Source organism: Ursus americanus, chromosome 5, assembly GCF_024610735.1.
Source record: "Ursus americanus isolate L20-20 chromosome 5, mUrsAme1.1.p, whole genome shotgun sequence".
NCBI classification, from domain to species: Eukaryota; Metazoa; Chordata; class Mammalia; order Carnivora; family Ursidae; genus Ursus; species Ursus americanus.
This window is the reverse complement of record NC_142131.1, coordinates 60992582-61005843: the sequence shown is the minus strand read 5'-3', so window position 1 is coordinate 61005843 and position 13262 is coordinate 60992582. Positions and strand designations below refer to the sequence as shown.

Here is a 13262-nt window from a genome sequence, read left to right as displayed (position 1 = left end):
TTATAAAAATACTTTTGACTTGTTTCTCAAAAAATATTTCCAAGCAGGCAGCACATAACACCTAATTCCATCTGCAACAGCACATTTAGCTAATGTGCTTTCATGGCACCTTGATAGAATATCCTATTATAGATGTAGAAAATGAGGTAGAATGACAGAAGGTAATAAATTATTTAAGATCACAAAGCAAATCAGGGCAGAACTATTAGTGGAATTTTTCTCAGGATGAGCCATTTGTCAAGTGGTATTTTTGTGAAGCATGTGCTATGGCCTAATTACTAGGGCGCAGGTCTATGTTATTGGTGCCTATGTATATTTGACTCTAATCTCCCAAGTTATACACACTTGTTTGTGTCTCTGAGGCCAAAATGTTTGCAAGAGTACCTCACCTGAGTCTAAATGTCTGCTCATTCAATCTATCACCCCGTGTATTAGTTAGGATTTTCCAGAGAAACAGAACCAATATGTAAATATTTATATTTATTATAGGAATTGTTTCACACTGTCATGGAGGTCAACCACTATCTGCCATCTCCAAACTGAAGAATCAGGAAGGCCACCAGTGTAATTCAGCCCAATCTAAAGACCTGGGAAGAGGGGTGGGGGTTGGGAAGCCCAGTGGTGTCTGTCAGTCCTGATCTGAGTCTGAAAGCCTAAGGACCAGGAGTACCAATGTCTGAGGTTAGGTGAAGGTGGATGGCTTAACTCAAACAAAAAGAATGAATTTGCCCATCCTCAATTTTTTGTTCTATTCAGGCCCTCAGTGGATTAGATGATGTCTAACCACATTGGTAAGGGAGATCTTTTCTCAGTACACTGTTTAAATCCTAATCTTCCAGAGACATCCTTATAGATACATCCAGAAATAATGTTTTACAAGCTGAGATTTACTAGTTCTCCTGAAATAATGTTTTACTAACATCCTTTAGCCCTGTGAAGTTGACACATTAAATTAACCATCACACCCAGCTAAATCAATATTTATTCACACCCTCCACTAAGCAAACCATAGCACCAGATAGTAGCCAAAATACAAAAGAAGAAATTGGACTCCACCCTCAGAGTTTAAATTTAATAGTATTCTCTTGTGTGAGCACACTATCATTGAGAAAAAAAGAAGGGGGAGGGGGAATAAAGCAAGCAACCCCAGAATACCCTCTGTTTTTCCAGAGGATGGAGTAGAGTTCTCATGGACTTCTTTTATTCAGATTGGAGAATCTTTATGCCTAACAAGAATATCTTCTGACTTGTTTCGCTTTTCCTCCTGTACAATTTCTAAAGAGGAAAATGGTTCTGCTAACTTATACAAATAAATTTTTCTTTCACACTTTTTTCTCTATTTGCAGCCCTCTTTTTCATACTTCCCACAAGCTCTTCTCCGTAGGTGAATTGTGTAAATTTAATATTTTATTAGTTGTTAAATATTGGTATTGAAAAGAACATGGCAAGTTATCATTGATTCATATGTATACATAAAGTCAGAAATCATTTAAATAACTAAATCCTACCTGAAGAACATTCACAATAAACATTGTGTAAAGTTATAATTTTAGTGATAAGGCAATTAGCAATATGAATAATATATCACTCCCCAAACTTTTCAGACAGCTCTGATTCATCATTACCTAATGCTCACAAGCATGAATGCTCCCGGAAATTGTTTGATTTCAAAAGAAAGAGTAACTTTCTTTTGCTTTCCCTCATACCTTAATATCTCTGTGAAGACCAGAAAGTTCTGCTCAGTTTTCTTTTTACTTCTTTTTTTTTTTTTTAAGATTTTATTTATTGATGAGAAAGAGAGAGAGAGTTGGGGGTGGGGAGGAGCAGAGGGAGATGGACAAGCTGACTCTATGCCAAGCATGGAACCCAACACGGTGGGGCTTGATCCCAGGACCCCGATCCCAAGATCACCACCCAAGCCAAAAAAAAAGGGTTGAATGCTTAACCAACTGAGCCACCCAGGCACCCCTTATTCTTTTTTTTTTTAATTCTTTTTTTTTTTTTTTTAAGATTTATCCATTTTTTGGAAAGAGAGTGAGAAAGCAAGGGTGAGTGGGAGGAGGGGCAGAGGGTGAGAGAGAATCTCAAGGAGACTCCCTGCTAAGCATGGAGCCTGACCCGGGGCTTGATCCCGCAACTCTGAGATCATGAGCCCAGCCAAAACCAAGAATCCAACGCCCAACCAACTGGTCACCCAGGTGCCCCTCAGTTTTCAATATTGGGATAGAATCTCATATTTGAAAGATAAAACATTTTTCATAAACACACACAAATAGAATAAAAAGTGCTTGGCAATCCAAAAGTCCTGAGATGGAGTATTCCAGAATAGGCAAGAAAACAAGCTTTGCCACTAGCTCTGTGTGCAGGTTCAAATTATCTAACCCCTCCTGTGTCTCAGTTTCCTCATCTGTACAGGGAAAATAACAGCCCCTTCTTCAGATTAATTAATAAATTTTGACTACTTTGAACAGTGCCTGGCACATTGTAAATTCTTAATATGTCACCTATTATTTGCATTATTTGATAATGACATTGAAACAAAAGAAACCAGAACTATTGCTAAATGAAACATAAAATAAAATGAACAGAAATGAAGACCCACACATCACTGAACTTGCCTTTGTGTTTCTACCGTGTATCTATTGCAGATGAATTCTCTCCAATCCTATTTTGGCCTGAGATGACACGCTATCTGCTTCTTGTCCATTGGTTTTATCTCAGCAGGCTTCTTTAACAGTGATGTGTGGGCTGGCCTGGACATGGGAGGACATGAATATGGGACATAGCATCCTGAACTCTCAATGCCATTCCCAGTGATTCCCCCAGAAAGACAGGTACAGATGACAGTATCATTTTTTACCATTTATCATATCTTTGCTTCTTACTCTGCTTGCTGCCAAGCTTCCAGATTTGTCCCAGATTCAAGTCTCCAGACCTCTCCCCTCTAAAAGGTACCATAATCACTGACTCATTTCTTAGCTAAGGTAATTAAATCATTGTCACCCCATTCATTTTTTTAAAAATAGCATATTATTTTCTCTCCTTCTTCCTAGCACTGTTTCTTAGCTAATTTACTTGACTCATTGTCAGCCTATCTATTTACAAAAATAGAAAATTGTTTCTTTCTTCCTTTCTAGTCCTAAATGGAACTCAATTGACTGTAAAATGTAATTCTTTCTTTCTTTCCTCCTGATGTTTTAATCTAATCTGGAGCATCTTCAACCCAGAATTGAATGTCAGTGACCATCAGAAAGATGGTCCTTGGCCTTCTTTGCCTTTCCCCAAATATGTCTGGGGCATGGACTCCACTCTTGGGATTGGACATGAGTCTGCAAGATGAGTACTGGCAGGAGGATGTCTGAGGGCACAACTACCAACTTGGAAAGGTGACTTTCCATTAATCTGACAAACATTCTGCTTTCTTACGATCAATATTATTAATCAGATAAAAACATGCAATTTTCTACATAAAACAAAAACTCCCCCAAAATGACTTGTTACTGTGGATGAACTCACCGTGTTCTGTTTAAAGGCAGTCCTTCAACATATGCACTAGATCTTATTTCCTCTCACCCAGTAACGGACATTGCTGCAGTCGTTCCTGCTCCTTGGCTCAGGTTAGCAATTCTTCCCTCTCCATGAAATCATTTCCATCAGCCTACAAACGTGCTGTTGTTTCTATCACCTTTAATAAAATGAACAAAAGGCTTCTTTTGACCTACTTTCCCCTCCATATACTGCTGATTCTCTTTATACTTTAATTTCTTAATGGCCATCTGTAAACTCCAATGTTTCCCTTCCCACTCTTTTGAATATACTCCAATGAGGCTTTTGCCTGCATTGCTCCACAAAATCTGCCTGTGCTTAGGCCATCAGGACACCTCACTGGATCATTCCAATCATCAGTTCTCAGTCCACATCTTACCTGACCAGCAGCATTTACGACACTGACCGCTCCCTCCTTCTTTGATGTACTTTCTTCACTGGGCTTCCACAATCCCACGCTCTTGGTTTTCCTCCTGCTTCTGTAGCTGTTTCTTCTCAGCCTTGGGCCAACCTGCTCTCTTCTGTCTCTAACCTCTTAGTGTTGGACTGTGCCTCAGGATCAGTCCTGGGCCTTCTCTTCTTCTGTGTCCACATTCACACCCTTGATGATCTCCTCTGTTCTCTGGGTCATAAATTTCACCTCTAATCTGACAACTCCCAAAGTTATCTCTCCAGCTTAGATCCTTCTCTTGAATTCCTGACTTACATATCCAACTGCCTACTTGAATATCGAATAGGAATCTCAAACTTGATAGGTCTCAAACAGAGCTCCAGATCTTACTCTTCAAACCTGGTCCAACTGCAGCCTTCTCCATCCTGGCATCTTGGCATCCTGGACAACTCTGGCCTTCCATCTGCTCACATCAAAAATCTTTGAGTTAGCTCTTTGACTGTTGTGTATCTCTCACATCCAGTTTGTCAGGAATTCCTATTTGGCTCTTCCATCAGATATTACCAGAATCAAACTACTCACCACCTCCTTGGTTACTACCCTGATTAAACCACCATCCTCTCTCACCTGAACTAACCCAGAACTCTCTCTCTTCCTCTAACCTAAACCCCATGTTAGTAGGCAAAATGAGCTTTATTTTTTTTTAAGATCTTATTTATTTATTTGACAGAGAGAGACAGCCAGTGAGAGAGGGAACACAAGCAGGCGGAGTGGGAGAGGAAGAGGCAGGCTCCCAGCAGAGGAGCCTGATGTGGGGCTCGATCCCAGAATGCTGGGATCATGCTTGAGCCAAAGGCAGACACTTAACGACTGAGCCACCCAGGCGCCCCCAAAATGAGCTTTAAAAAGCTAAGACAGACCATATCGTTTGTTCAAAATCTTCCAGTAACTTCCCATTTTACTTGGAGCAAAAGCAAAACTCTTAGAATAGGCTGAAGGTCCTACTTAATCTGGCATCCCATTATCTGACCTTCTCTCTTTCTACTCTCCCCTTTACTCACTGGCCTCTTTGCTGTTACTCCATTACCCCAGACACACTTTTCCTCTGGCTGTTCCCTCTGCCTGAAATGTTCTTTTCCTTAGCTCACTTCATCTCTTCCTGCATGTCTTCCCTCAGTGAGGGACCTTTCTCAATGAGACGTCCTCTAACCACCTGGTTTCCTACCCCAGCTGGGCCGTGCACACATTCACATGCTCACACAGGGGCAACACATAAACCACTGGCATTTCTGATTATCCTGTTCTGTTCCCTTTTTTTCTGTAGTTATCGCCTACTAATGTATAATTTACTTATTATATTTGTTATTTGTTGTCTATCTTGTCACTAAAATGTAAGCTGCTTGAGGGTAAAAATCCTTGTTTTATTCCTGGTGTACTAGAAGCAATACAATATATGTATCTGATGAATAGTTGATATTACAGAAAAGTTATTTCTCTCTGATAAAGCCAAATGAGAATTTTTAAATCCTGCAGTGGCATGACTGTCCTCTGTATTTTAATGTGGGGGTAAAGCCCACAGCTACCACTGGAACTGTTCATATTCACTGATTAAGCCACAAGTTAATGCATCCTCTAGGACAAGTATTTGAACTGTGTTCACGATAGGAATTCAAATTGAGTAGAAAACTGGGTAAAAGAAAAGTGGATTATGCACCTCCTAGAAGAAGTATGGCGCAATCTCAAGGAAGGAAGCCTGGCATGATAAACTAAACTAAGTACTAAGGCCTGCAATTTCAAGAGGATTTCTGGGGACAATGCAATGCCTCTGATGCAACCTCCCCATAAGCTCTATCACCATCCTAATCACCAATGTGGAGGATGTGTAAGGGCAGGGAAGCTTTGGATAATACTAAAGACTCCTTAAACTTCATAACACCTTAGACCCCAAGCAGTCCTGATGTAGGGTATCACAGGAGGACAGAAAACAGGGAGGAGGAAACTGTTTGCCTACCTGTTTCAGAAACGAAAGGTGAGCACTAGCATCCTGGGGCAGAGCTGCGGTCACAGTGCTGTCTGCTGACTGGCCACAAGGATAACCGTGGTAGAACCAGGAGCTAAAGCACCAGGCCCAACAGTGGAGTAGGGCAGGGTAGCAGAGTACTGAAAAGTAGTATCCAGGTAGAGTGACAGCATCTGGGGCAGCCCCAGCCCATGTGGAGGGGCCAAGAAGGGCATGGAGGGCAACAGCAGCAACATAGGCAGCAGCCTGAGAGAAAAGGAATGGGGACCCAGGTGAAGCAGCTGTGACGGGCACGATGGGCGTGAAGTATAAAACAGTGGCTCCTGTATGAACAGTGGCTTGGTTGGGCACAGAGTGGCAGTTCAGAGTAGAGCTGTGGTGCCCCCTCAGCTAAGCAAAATAAGCCAGTCAGAGAAGGACAAATACCATATGATTTCATTCATGTGTGGAATTTAAGAAACAAAATAAATGAACAAAGGCGGGGGGGAGGGAGAAAAAGAAACAGTCTTGACTATAGAGCACAAACAGACGGTTACCTGAGGGGAGGTAGGTGGGGGGATGGGGATTAAGAGTACACTTATCTTGATGAGCAGTGAGTAATATATGGAATTGTTAAATCCCTATATTGTATACTTGAAACGAATGTAGCACTGTATGTAAACTACACCGGAAGTAAAATTTTAAAAATAATGGTAATAGGGCACCTGGGTGGCTCAGATGGTTGGGCGTCTGCCTTCGGTTCAGGTTATGATCTCAGGGTCCTGGGATGGAGCCCTGCTTCCGGCTTCTTGCTCAGCAGGGAGTCTGCTTCTCCCTCTGCCTTTGCCTCTCCTCCTGCTCATGCTCTCTCTCTGTCTCTCTGTCTTAAATGAAAAAATCTTTAAAAAATAAGAAATAAAAAAATAATAATAAAGAAGATCCCTTTACAAGACGTGGTCTTATAAAGAAGTAGGACTTTATATTTATAAAATGCAACTTCTATATTTGGTAACTCATGACTCAATGTCAGCTTGGGTACAGTTGTTTTATAAAACTAAATTAAACATTAGTTTATACAATTTAATTTTGTTCTGGACTTTTATATTTCAATCTCCATTGGCAAGTTTTCTTGCTAAGTATAGAGTGAATGTATGGATGTATATAGTAAATGCATGAATGAATGGAATATTTGTTAGATGGGCACCGCTAAGTTCATGCTTAGTAAACTGTATGAGACATGTCTTTCATTGTCTACCCAATCTACAGCACCATATAAAGAATCTGTCCCATAGACTGTAAACATAGAGCAGCCTTGGTCCCTGGTGGCTTTCTAGTTCCCATGAAATCCATTGGAATTTTGGCTTCAGTCTCTGGTTTCCGTGAGACTTATGCCCTTTATCTGAGTTATTCAAAGACTCTATTCTCTTTAATAAAAGACATTTGACTCTAAAAGCAATTCAGAATACCTCAGTTTTTCTAGAGTGCAAACACAAGCAGCCTAGCTTCTCACTTTCTTTCAGGGCATACATTTTGTTACAGACAGGATGTCAGTGTCCCCTCACCCTCCCACAAGTTCATATTGAGGCCCTAACCCACAGTGTGGCTGTATTTGGAGAGGGCACTCAAAGGAAGTAATTGAGATTGAATGAGGTCATAAGGGCAGTGCCCTGATCCTTTAAGATCAGTTTCCCTTATGCAAAGACACCAGAGCCTCTCTGAAAATCCTTCAGATAATGTTTATAAACATGCAGTTGATTTTGGCTTAATATAGCACCAAGAACTGTTGCCAAACATCCTATTTTTTGTATTGACAATTCTCTTGCCTTCTTTTAATTCCTTATAATTCATTTCCTTTTAATTATCTGTTGCTTGAACTATGGCTTCCAGTGCAATATTCCTTGGAAAGCAGTAAGGGCAGGCATCCTTATCCTGTTCTTGACTCCACAGGAAAATCTTTTAATGTTTCACCACGATTAATGATGTTTGTTGCGGTCTGTATCAGTTATTAACCAGTTTGAAAAACAGAAACCATGTTAGGAATGTCAGAGGGTAGTTAACACAGAGAACTAATTATAAAATTGTTGAAAAGACTAAGGAGCAAAAAGGTGAAAGTGGTTCTCAGAGCCCAGGCATGCTGTACTTGTGGGCAGCTGGGGCACAGCTGGTGAAGCTGCTCCCGCTGCTAGGGCCGGGAGCAGAAGGAAACAAATGGCTTTTTCCCCCTCTGCCCCCTTTCAAATCCTCACCATTGTCTCCCCTTGGCAGAACCTGACCGAACCACAGCAAGGGAGAAGGGGAAATAGAATTGTCAGGCTTCCAGAAGAGAAAAAGCAAGTGCAGAAATAAAGCTGACAGCTACAAGTCAAAAAGCTGCACAGTATCCTCCTTTAGATTAGGAAAGTTTTTGTCCATTCATAGTCATCTAAGAGTTTTTCATGTTTGCTTGTACCTAATGAGATGATTAAATGGCCTTTCTTTTTAAATCTTTTAATGAATACAATAAGGAGATTAGGTTAAAGATTTTCTCATTGTTGCATGTGCTTTGCATTCCTGCTATAAAACCTGCTTGATCATGATGTATTTGTAAGCATACGTATACACGTTTATGTGTTTTCTGTGTATGAATGTGTATATGTGATTTTATTTGCTAACATTTTTCCCACTTTTACTGCAATATAATTGACATATAACATTGTGTGTGTATTTGCTAACATGTTTGGGGCTTTTCATCTGTGTTTATCAGCAAGACTGGCCTTTCATTTTCATTTCTCCATTCTGTTCTTGTGTAATATTGTATGAAAGTTATACCAGTAGGTGCCTTTTTCCTCCTTTTGTATTCTCTAGAAATTAACTGTTATTTGAAGTTTTGTGGTTTTTTTGTTTTTTGTTTTTTTTTAAGTCTCATATGAACTCCAAACCTAGTGCTTTAAATTAGGGTGTATTTTGATTCATGGTTTATGTTCATTCATATTTTCTCTTTTCTAATGTTTCTGAAATTAATCTTTTTCTGAAAAATTATCTTAAGGTTTTTAAATTTAATAGCATAAAATTGTTGAGATATTTTATTACGTTTTTTTTTTACAATTCCAACTCTGTCGATTAACTTTTGCTGCAAAACATAGTGGCTTAACATTTATGGTTGTTATGATTCTGTGGGTTGACTGGATGGTCTCTTCTGGTCTAGGCCAGTTTGGGGACCAAATGGTCTAACATGGCTTTTCTCACCTCTCTGGTGGTTGGCAGCCTGGACAATCTAGAAGGACCTATCCGAAGTTTTCCTTTACTTGTGAGTTTCATTGCAATTTCTGACATATTTGAATTATTCCTACATATTCCCTTTTGTGCTTTTCATTTATTTCTTCCTTTTTGCCTTCTGCTAAAGTAATTAACTTTTCTTTACCCCTACTTTATATTTCGGAATTATACATCTTTTTATCTATTCTGTTAGTGGTTACTTGGATTTTTATCCTGCATAGAAGTTTTTAAAATATCTCAAGTTTAAAGCTATGTCTACCATTTTTCTAATTCTCATCCCTGTGTTTCTGCCTAACTTCTAGCATCTTCCATATTATTGTTCTCTTATATTTTGGTTTATTTTTTTTAATATTTAATGTTTTGACTAGGCTCTACATAGTAAAAACAAATTTTTTTCAAAGCTACAAAAAGTTGTACATTGAATGATTTTTTTCCCTTCTTTGTGCCTTGCCTTCAAGGCCCCCTCTGCAGAGGCAACCATTAGTACCAGCTTCTTGTACATCCATCTGGAGGCGCAGTATGCATATACAAGTGTATAAGGTGTGTACATAAAATTTTCTTTTCTCATGTAAATGTTGGTATATGACCCATACAGTTCTACATGTTGTTTTTTCATCCAAAAATACTTCTTCAAGATTACTTTATATCAGTACATATATAGAGCTTTCTCATTGCTAGTAATAATTTATATATTTATAATATATAGATATATATTTTATATTACACATATCAAAAGATAATATAATGGCTTTATGATTCTTTTTATAATAGCCATAGCATGCATCATAATATATTTAACAAAACACCTACTATGGATATTTCAGTTGTTTAATGTTTTTGCTACTAAGAACAATATTGAAGTGAGCATATTTGTATAAACCTCATTTTGCATATATGTATATATATCTGTAATATAAATTCCTCAGAGGGCATGCATCACAGGGCATGTATGTTTTAACTGCAGCATATTATTCTCCAAATGAATTTCACTGCTTTCCTATAGCTGCCCCATTAAAACTTCCTGTTACAAAAGTGTTGGTGAGCATGTCTGGAAAAGGATGTGGAGAAAAAGGAACCCTTGTGCACTGTTGGTAGGAATGCAAATTGGTGCAGCTGCTCTGGAAAGCAGTATGGAGGTTCCTCAAAAAATTAAAAATAGAACTATCATATGATCCAACAATTCCACTTCTGGGTATTTGTCTGAAGAAAATGATAATGCTAATTTGAAAAGATACTCACCCCTATGTTTATAGCAGCATTATTTATAAAGATATGGAAATGGATGGATAAGTGAATGGATGAATGGATAAAGAAGATCTGAGATATATATATGTACATAGATGTGCTACTCAGCCATAAAAAAATGAAAGCTTGCCATTTGTGACAACATGGATGTACCTTGAGAGTATTATGCTAAGTGAAATAATATATACAGAGAAACACAGATACTGTATGATGTCCCTTCTGTGTGGAATCTAAAAAACAAATGAAAAAACAAAATGAAACTCATGGATACAAAGAGTAGATTGGTGCTTGCCAAAGGGGAGGCCGTTAGAAGTGGACAAAATGGGTGAAAGGGGTCAAGAGGCAATAAATAAGACATAGAGATATAATGTACACCATGGCGACTATATTCAGTAATATCCAATCATATCATATACCTGAAACTGATGTAATGTTATATGGCAACTATAACCTCAGTTTTTAAAAAGTTTATTCAAAGGGTTTATAACACTTATATACACCACTTAAATTGCAGCTTGGAAGGACATTTGGTACGTTCCAATTAAAGGAGTGAAAATTAAAAAAACAACAACACAAAAGCTTCTTGTTTTGCGCTGAATGTTTGTAAATACTCAAAATTCGCATGTTGAAACCCTAATCTCAATGCGGTGCTATTTGGAGGTGGAGCATTTGGGAGGTGATTAGGTCATGAAAGTAGAGCCCTCACGAATGGGATTAATGCCCTTTATAAGAATAGGCAGAACAGCTAGTTTGCTGTCTTTCTGCCATACAAGAAGTTAGCCATCTGCAACCCGGAAGAGGGCTTTCACCAGAACATGACCATCCTGGCACCCTGATCTCAGGCATCCAGCTTCTGGAACTATGAGGAAAAAAAATTCTGTTGTTTAAGTCACAGTCTGTAATATTTTGTTAAAGGATCTCAAGCTAAGATATTTACCATGTACAGTTCTCCAAGTTCTCTCTGCCTTTGTTGACTGGATATTATTAACTCAGGGCAACTTAGAAAACTACCTGTTGGGAGAGGACAGAATTACCATCATCCTAGGTCCCTGAGTAAGTTCATGGATCTGACCTCTATCCCTACACCTTCCCTTCCCATCACCTGTTTCCACTATTAGGAAATCCTGCACTGGACTTTTTCATATACAAGAAATTCACTTCTGTTATGTAAATGAAATTGTGGGGTTTATTTGAAGCAGCAACTAGCACTTACCTATATGTAATCAACTTCAGGTTCACCATATATATTTTTACCAGTAATATATATTTAAGAAAAAAAAAAAAAGATTTCTCCATACCCTTGTTAATAGTGTGTTAGGAACTCTTGTTTACAAATCAGAAAGGGAAAGAATCCATCTTACCAGAGTCTAAAGTTACATTTCTTTTACTGTGACTCAAGTCAAAATCTTTCTATATATTTCCATATGTTAAGAACCATTGGTATTTCCTTGTCTGTGAACTGTCAGTTCACATCCTATGCCCACTTCTCTATACAATTGTTGGTTTTTTTTCTTTTGTTTCTGATATGAATTGCAAGATTTTTTTTTCCAGATTGACATTTGTCTTTTAATGTTTTTATGAGATTTGGGGGGAGTTTCTTGGGTGGTTTTGTGTCGGTTTGGTTTCTGTTTTGCTGTGCGGGAGTTTTTATATGTAATAATTTTATCAATATTTTCTTTTACAGTTTCTGGGATCACACTTAGAAAAGTCTTTCTCACTTCAAGATTTTTCATAAATATTCTTTTCTTATTTTCTTATAGTATTTTTATAGTTTTAATTTTTTTACATTTAAGTTTTTGATCCACTTAGATTTTATTTTGGTGTGAGGTTTTAGTTAGGTAGAAATTAAATTTATTTTTTTCCCTGAAATCTACCAGTTACTCTAACACACCATTTGCCTAATTTATATTTTCTGTAAGACTTGAAGTGCTACCTTTGTCATATACAGATCTTCCTTGACTTATGATGGGATTATTTCCCAATGTAAACAGTTCCCAATAACCCCATCATAAGTTGAAAGTACTATAAATTGAAAATGCCTGATGGGGCGCCTGGGTGGCACAGCGGTTGAGCTTCTTCCTTCGGCTCAGGGCGTGATCCCAGCGTTATGGGATCGAGCCCCACATCAGGCTCCTCTGCTATGAGCCTGCTTCTTCCTCTCCCACTCCCCCTGCTTGTGTTCCCTCTCTCGCGGGCTGACTCTGTCTCTGTCAAATAAATAAATAAAAAATCTTTAAAAAAAAAAAAAAAGAAAGAAAATGCCTGAAATCTGCCTACCCTGCTGAGTATCATACCTTAGCCTAGCTTACCTTAAATGTGGTCAGAACACTTACATTAGCCTACAGTTGGGCAAAATCATCTAGCACAAAGCCAATTTTATCATAAAGTGCTGAATATCTCATAATTTATTGAATATTATACTGAAAGTGAAAAATGGAGTGCTTGTAAGTGTATCGGTTGTTTACTCTCATGATTACATGGCTGACTGGCCGCTGTGGCTCACTCCCACTGTCCAGCATCACTAGAAAGTACCAGACTGCACATCGTTATCCCAGGAAAGGATCAAAATTGAAAATTCGAAGTGCAATTTTCTACTGAATGTGTAATACACATGCACCATCATAAAGTCAAAAAATTGTAAGTTGAACCGTTATAAGTTGGGGACCCTCTATACTGAATTCCAGCACATGTTAGAGCAATTTTCGTGTTTTCTGTCCTGTTCCACTGATTTGTCTGTGTGTTCAGATGCCAGATCACATTATTCTAATTCTAATCTTGATTTAAAAAAAAAATATTTGGATGTCTTGTAGAGAGAGTTCCCACTCA

At 38.5% G+C, this 13262-nt stretch overlaps 1 long non-coding RNA gene across 1 annotated transcript; it reads left to right on the top strand.

Moving 5' to 3' along the window:
• Positions 1 to 2061: 2061 nt before the first annotated feature.
• Positions 2062 to 9920, top strand: LOC123790382 (uncharacterized). Its single transcript, XR_006779069.2, has 3 exons — positions 2062 to 2834; positions 9121 to 9222; positions 9650 to 9920. It is a non-coding gene; the product is annotated as an uncharacterized LOC123790382 (long non-coding RNA).
• Positions 9921 to 13262: the final 3342 nt, after the last annotated feature.